Genomic DNA, 8,013 nt, shown 5'->3' with positions numbered 1-8,013 from the left:
TGAAACAGTTAAAGATATTCTTAATATGAAGATCTACAGAATAAGTACAAGGGTCCAGTTAAATGAACTCAAAATTTGCATAGTTAATTTTACGCTATAAAAATTAACCGGATTTACGATTATACACTGAGCATGCGCATATACAGACATTTCTATTTTTCGTAGAAAAATTTAATTATTACCTTAATACAGAGATGCTGTGAATATAAATTTATATAATGCAAAAGTAAGTTTATTTCATATGCTAATTTAGAGGCTTTCTTAATATGTTTAATTATAAAGAAAAAAAAGCGTTGCAATTCTTGTTCACTGACCAATGGCAAAGCAGACACTTTCTACTTCCGGTTGTGGCGGGATATTTGTGAAGTCAGCACTCAGCAATGGCGGTCGAAAAGAATGGTAAAGTCGCAAAGAATACTGTTTGTTCGTGGATTGGCGTTTGTGACAGAATCCATCGAAGTTACTAATTATTTGAAGAAAGTAAGTGAATATTTTATATTTTCAGTGTTTAATACTCGTACCTTTTTCACCTATATAAAATTTTATAAATAGCGTCTGTGTAGGAAATGTGATTTTCCATGTGTTGTTCTTTTGTGTACGTGCCTAATGATTCATTTTCAGGATTTGGTACTGTTAAATTTTGCACTAGTCTGTTTCTTACTGTTTGTGTCACTCCTTTTTGTATGTGTCTCACCTTTTTATAGTTATGTTATTTTTACTCAAACGTTTTAATATTTATCTTAAAAGCATACTGTAATTAAGCAGGAAATAGCTTTTAATGGAAAAAGAAAGGCAATATTAACATGACTAATTGTTCAGAAATCTGTTATGGAAATGTTATCTACCTTATGCCAAAAAATAAAGCATGTAACTTTCATTTATTTATGAAATTCAAAATTTTTTATTTGCTTAGTGTTTTCCCTAAAAATAATTTAATTTCTTATTTTTGAATTTAGTTTTATAAATTTGCTTTAATATATAATCTTTAACTCAAAGATATTGTGCTATTAAAAAAGGAAACTTTATGCCATAGAAACACAGGTACTTTGTTCCAAATCTGTGTTCATTTTTTTTTATATATATACTGAATTTTTATGCACTAGTAATTACTGAAATATATCCTTTCATGAATGCATTTCTTTTTTGTTTGTTTGATTTTGTTGTTTTAAAAGATCTGCCATAGTTAAAGAAAGAAAATAAAGTAAGAATGCTTTACTTTCAGTTTTGAATAAATTTATTACTATTTACTGCAGCTTCAAGTTTCTCTAAACATAATTTTCGAAGTCAAAACTTGATAGTTATGTTGATTATTAGACTTGCATGAAAAAATTTATTGAAAAATTGGTATTTGATCTAAAATACCTTAAATTATTTGAATGATATTTTACAAAATCATGTATTTTGATATAACTAGATAGTTAAAAAAATTTAAATTGTAAATGTGCAGAAATGCTTATATAAAACCAAGAAATTGTTTATATTTTTGTTGCTTTTTCCCTTGTAAATTAATTATCTATATATATTACAGTCTGGGGAGTCAACACCCTGCTGAATTGTAGTAAACGAGACGTCCAATCTACTAGACCATCAAAGATGCAGATTTGGATTTTCTAGTTCATAGTTATTGAAATCGTAATGGTATGTTTGTTTAAATTAGTACTGTTTATGAATGTGATAAAAATAAATTCTGATAAGATAAGAAATGATTTATTTTCTATTAATTATGAACTGTAAATAATGTAACAAATTTTCTTCATAGTATATTTACTAAACTTTTTTTTTTTTTTTTTTTTTTTTATAAAAGGGAGGTAGTCTTATTTATACAATTCTTGCAGAGATACCAAGAAATAAAACATTTCAGGAATTTTCACTCAGTATATCTTGATGTGTAAAATCGTGTTGTTCAATGCCATATTATTTTTTCACAGGAAAGTAACATCTGCATAAATCAAACTTTTTTAAGAATGATTACGGTTTCTAAGCTAACTTAAAATTTTCAGATTTAGAAAATGTATGTTTAATGTAGCATTAGTTTTCCATGGAATAGAAAAGGTTTTCAAAATGTTCAGTTGTTAGAGGGAAATAATATAAATGAGATTGTCCTGATACAGTTTAAGCTGGAAATGAAACTGAATTTTCGGATAGTGAAGATTTCATTTAAGAATTCTGATAAAACTGATTAATGTAATTCCTCTGCATTTAAAAATTCTAATAAAACTTATTAATGTAAATCCTCTGCATTAAGAATTCTAATAAAACTGATTAATGTAAATCCTCTGCATTTAAGAATTCTAATGAAACTGAATAATGTAAATCCTATGATTCATGTAGGTATTCTTCTGTTATCAGGAGATTCAGAAATGTGTGTTTATATGCATGCATTTTTAAATGTAGGTGCTCGTGTGTGCATGTGTATATTCTTTATGTATGTATGTGTATATGCGCATACATGCATATACACATGCTTACATATCTACAGTGGAACCCCGAGATACGAGTTTAATTCGTTCCAGCATTCAACTGGTATAGCGAATTTCTCGTATCTAGAAACAAGCTTCCCCATTGAAAATAATGGAAATTCAGTTAACCCGTTCCACCCCAAAAAATATCAATTTTTATATCATCATTATTTTAATATCAAGTCAATTTTTCCTAATAAATAACACTGGTAAATAATATAACAATAGTTTAACTTTGTTACCAACATTTTAACTCATTCTCATTAATCCACACCAACAACAGCTTCTCAACATCTAGGAGTACTTTTATGGTGCTTGGAAGCAACGATAATTCCTTTGGCTACATCAGGTTTCTTAATTTCTTCCTGCTTCTTCAGAATAGTATAGATTTTCGATATTGAAAGGCCGCAAGTCTTCGCCAATTCCGTCACCATGCTTATGTTTATCTACGATTTCTTTCTTGATATCGACGGCCATGGCCTCCTTATTTTTCTTTGCAGCACTATCTGAGGCAACAATTTTCTTGCGAGGCATCTTGAAATAATTATTTTCACGTTAAATGTCAAAACAATTAACTTGCAAGTGCACAAACACGTATATAAAAGAACACTGAGTAATCTGACGAGGGGATTCCCCGAGTTGAGCCGGATAGGGAAATGGCGCCACCCATACCGACAGCCTGGCTCATTGCTCGTTACTCGAATTAATGTCGTATTTTGCTCATACTTTTTTCGTATCTCGAGGTTTCATTGTACATTTCTGAATCCCATCCTAATAACGGAGGAGTACCTTTGCCAGTATTGCAACAGAGCTAGAATGAATTATTGTGTTAAATATGTGGAAATTGCACGCTTAAAGTACTGTTATTTTCTAAAAATATTATGTATGTCTATTTTTTACAAGAAGAAAAAATAGCTAAAAGCTTTTAATTTACTCGGATTTATTAGTCCAAAGTGGCTTTGTCCCTAAAGAACTATTGTTTTTGTTTTGCATTGGTTCACTATAAATATCTGTTTCACTTTTCAAACTGTTCCTACCAAATGTTAGAGTCCCTAGTGTGGGATTAATACTCTCTATCTTAGTGCCCTCTATAACCTGTATAACCTACAAGGATTGCCAGTTTAGGCGAGATATCTAGGTAGTCATCATAATACGTACCTTATTTTTTATTATTTTTAAATTAAATTGAAAGTAATAAACTAGTTTTCAAGAATGGAGTTAAACTAGATTTGCATTCAACTCTGGTTTATTGTATTAATGATGTTTTGCTGTAACAAATATGAATTTTTTGTTTAAGTATACAGTCAAAAGTCGTTAATTCGGACACCCATAATCCGGAATGATCTATAATCCGGACCTCAAAGCTCCAAACTTTCTGCGCATGCGTCGCGTTCACGCATGCGCACAGGCATTTATGAGAGCGCGTAAGACCCTTACGGCTGCGAATATGTTTGTGCGCATGCGCGTTTAAATTGTAACGGAGTTATACGCTAAGCTAAAGTTATCTAATTCAGTTAATGTTGCCGATTGCGTTGTTCCTTAATCTTCGAATTGGATCCGGCTTATTATTTTTTGCAGACTGTTAGAGCAGTTTTATAAAAGTAAGCTTGAACTTTCGATTATGTCAAATAGAATTTCCGATATATATTTACTACAAAGCGAAAGTATGTTTTGAAATCCGAAATCTGTTTATCAATTTCACGCTGCTCTGCGGCAGAGGGGGGGGTCAGAAACGTCATTATTAGATTATGATAGATTAGAAAGATTATGTCAAATAGAATTTCCGATATATATTTACTAATATGTAATTTGTATCTACAAAGCGAAAGTATGTTTTGAAATCCGAAATCTGTTTATCAATTTCTCACCGCGGATTGGAAGTTGATCTGTCAGCACTATTCTTATCTTCAGTGCAGATGTTTTTATTTTATTTGATTTATAATTCCGTACTAAGTGTAGTATTTCATCTCGATCTACTCCGTCTTTGATTTATGATTTAAATCAAGTTCCTCGTCATTATAATTCGCTTCCGATAGTGAAGAAAGTGACCCAGAGGTTATTGAAAACGAAAACATTTCGATTGACAAATTCGGTATTCTCAACACAGCAATTATAGGACTTTAACAGCGGAACTTTGTAACTAAACAAGAAATTATGTCTGTTTAATAGAATTAAAGAGAAAGTATTATCACATGAAACGAAGCAACTTACATTGAAGGAAATGTTTAATAAAGTAAACAAATAAATATTGAGCTTTTTCTTTTTGTAAATTTTGATACCCTTTAGATCATAATTGTTATTTATTTCATAAATTACGGTTTCATATTTTTAATTTTGTAATTTTTGCATGCCATCTTCCTGATTTAAACTGATGATCTATAATCCGGGAAAATCGATAATCCGGAATCGCCGAAGTCCTGACGAGTCCGGATTAACGACTTTTGACTGTAATAATTTAAAATGTTTTTTCTAGAGAATGAAGTACTGCCACTAAGGTAAAGGTGCTAACTTGCAAGGTAATTTTCTATTCTACATTAACTCAATCTTTATGTCCTGTTACAGATATATTGGCAGAAATAATGAAAACCTGACATTCAAAAAGAAAAATAATAATGTTGAATGTAGTATATTAGATGGTTAACTGAGGTTTGGCAACTCATTAATAATCTTACACATATTGAGTACGAATAACTTTGACTATTACCGGTATTTTCAATAGTATAAAATTAGGCAAGAAAGCAGTTTTAGCTTAGCACCGATTTTAAATACAACTCTCTTACCAATATTGGTTTGACAAAGGTAAAATAGAATTGAATTTAATAAGTTGGAAATACTGTCTGTCTTTCCATGAGTTAAAAAATAATTTCAAATAAAATTTCTTTTTTTCAGTTTTTCATGTTATTTGTTTAATGTTATTGTAATCTGATTTATCATATTTAGTCACATATTCCATCCCTCTTTGCACTATACTATATAATTCAAAGGACTTATCAGTTTCAGCAATATTTTTTTTACCAGTATACATTTTTACCATAACTCTGTTTCTAAATCATATCCTGAAAAATTAAGGAGTAAAGTACACAAAGAAGGAAAATATGCAAGTAAATAATGGCATTTAGTGTTGCTTATGTGTCTAATATTTGTACTAGATTGTAAAAGTTATTTAATTCTATTAGCTTTTTTAAATTATTCTTTTTGAAATTCAGGTGCTTCTTTGCACCCAAATGGTTAAAGCCCTAGTGTGACTTTGGTACTTTGATCTAACTTCTATTCCTAATAAATAATCCAGCTGCATACAGTTTACTCAATTTCTGCTATGTGTAAGGTAAACAATATTAGCTTTTTTTAAATATATCTTTTACAACTATTCCATCAGGTAGATTTCTTTCATATTTTGCCTTAATTGAGTCATCCTGCTAATTAAGAATTTATTAAAGTTAATATGTTAAGTTTTTGTGTGTATAATTCATTTTAAGTATGTGCAAGCAAATGCATACATTAACAGTTACGTAGAATTATGTTTTGGGTATCAAATTCAGAAAATTTGGGGCTGTTTTTAGAAGATTTATTAATGATTTATACTATATTAATATTGGTAAAAAAATTCTGTGGCTTTTATATGAGAGTATATATTTTAAAATAGCTGCATGATATGGTAGAGGTAAAAAGCTTCATGTGGATCATAAATTAATATTATGTGGCAATTTTTCATTTATTTAATAAAGAAAATATTCAAGCCACAATTAAAATTTTTTCACTGGATTATTTGCATACAAAGTTTGCAGCAAATATTTCCTGCAACAGAAGTGACAATTTTTATTTTGCCAAGACAGGAAATTTAGTTAGTGAAAGCAGTAACCCTATTTTGAGATGTTAAACAGGAAGGTAAATTTTTGAATTTAAATTGATTTTTGAAGGAAGACTTATTTAGTCTTGCTATCATTCTACGTGGCTCTTAACTTTTTTATGGTATTTATAATTTTATTGTTATTCAGCATTCTGTTTGCTTAGAATGCACATGAATGTAGACTTGAAATATTTTATATTGCAAACTGAGATGCCATTGTTATCATAATTAAAGATTTTTGCTCTGATTTTGGAGGAATTTACTGATAATACTTTTGATTGTGTATTGGTTTCTGGTTTATTGAAATGTGTAAAATAGCCTGTTAATGCATATGCGTATGTTAATGACATGTATATGTTTATGAAGTATTCTGTTATATGTATATAGTGTTGTGATTAGTTTTCTGCTTACTCTTTATTTAAGAAAAAGTTATCTGTAAGAAAGTGAATATTCTTTACTATATGTAGGAGTAAAATTGAAAAGGCTAATGCAATATAATTAATACAAAATTAAGTTTTTTCTCATGTACTTAAATACAAACATAGCCATTAAAGACTTTCTCAACCTTGCAGTTCTAAACAAATCTTAAGTATTTTTCACTTGAAATTATAGGCATTGTGTAATGAAATACTCAGTGCATTTTATATGCATCTTTTAATACTTCAACTATATTTAAAAACTGAAAACCTCTGAAGTGTGAAATTATTACAAATTTTTCTTTTTCTTGTTTAGGAGCTGTTCTCAAAACATTGGGTGACAAAGAATTCACTTTTACAAAAATCGAGCAGGATATTAAAGACGGCGAACTATAGAACAAATATGGCGAAGCTGCATGAAGTCTATGTTGAATTTTATTATTGAAAAAAATATGCTCTTCAGATTTAATGTTAGTTTTTATTGTTTAACAGTAATTGCAGTTTTTGAATACTTGTAAAATAAACCTAATTCTTAAATTAATTTCATGTGTATTTCTTTTGCAAGTATTACAGTTCATAATACTTCAAACAACTTGAAATTTTATACTTGTTAATTTATGTGGGATATGTTCATAATAATTTTATAATTTAAATAACTCATTGTCATCATATGAGCATAATCTAAAATGCACAGCGTTTGACAACAAATTAATAAAAAATTAGCCAACTTCTAATTGCTTTCTTTTGTCCAGTTGCCTCTTTTTAAATCATTTAATACCATAAAGCTATTTGGTGAAAAAAATAATTGATATGTCCACATCAACATGCACATTTTATAATGATGTTATAGAAAAAGTCACATGAGATAAATATTAAAAAATTCAATATTCCTTAACAAATTAACTTTTTGAAATTTTATCTGGTATATAAGATAAAATAAAGAACATATTTAGGTAATTTTGAATTTGCATAATTTTATGAACTTATTTATGAAATTAACAGTTACCTTGTAAAAGGGAACTTTTTAAAAATACCTCAATAAAGCATTTCTTTTGTAGAGGTGAACTTTTAGTACTGATCTAATATATTTATAAGATTTTAAACTGAAAAAGACAACAATAATAGATTACAATACATTGCAAGATTGACTGATAAATGTAAAATTTTTACATATCATAATTATGTGTGTAATTAAAACAGAAGCTACTCGATTAACTTGCATGCAAATTAATATTTTCTTTAACATGTTTGGGATAAACTGAATTTTAATAAATAAATATGTATATATTTG

At 28.7% G+C, this 8,013-nt stretch overlaps 1 long non-coding RNA gene across 1 annotated transcript; it reads left to right on the top strand.

Moving 5' to 3' along the window:
• Nucleotides 1-346: 346 nt before the first annotated feature.
• On the top strand, nucleotides 347-7,324 carry LOC146996969 (uncharacterized). Its single transcript, XR_015041839.1, has 3 exons — nucleotides 347-480; nucleotides 1,529-1,638; nucleotides 7,039-7,324. It is a non-coding gene; the product is annotated as an uncharacterized LOC146996969 (long non-coding RNA).
• Nucleotides 7,325-8,013: the final 689 nt, after the last annotated feature.

The sequence above is a fragment of the Stegodyphus dumicola genome, chromosome 6 (assembly GCF_044657685.1).
Source record: "Stegodyphus dumicola isolate Sdum_Otavi_A_Nest chromosome 6, ASM4465768v1".
In the NCBI taxonomy this organism is placed as follows: Eukaryota; Metazoa; Arthropoda; class Arachnida; order Araneae; family Eresidae; genus Stegodyphus; species Stegodyphus dumicola.
This window is presented reverse-complemented; position numbering and strand designations above follow the sequence as displayed.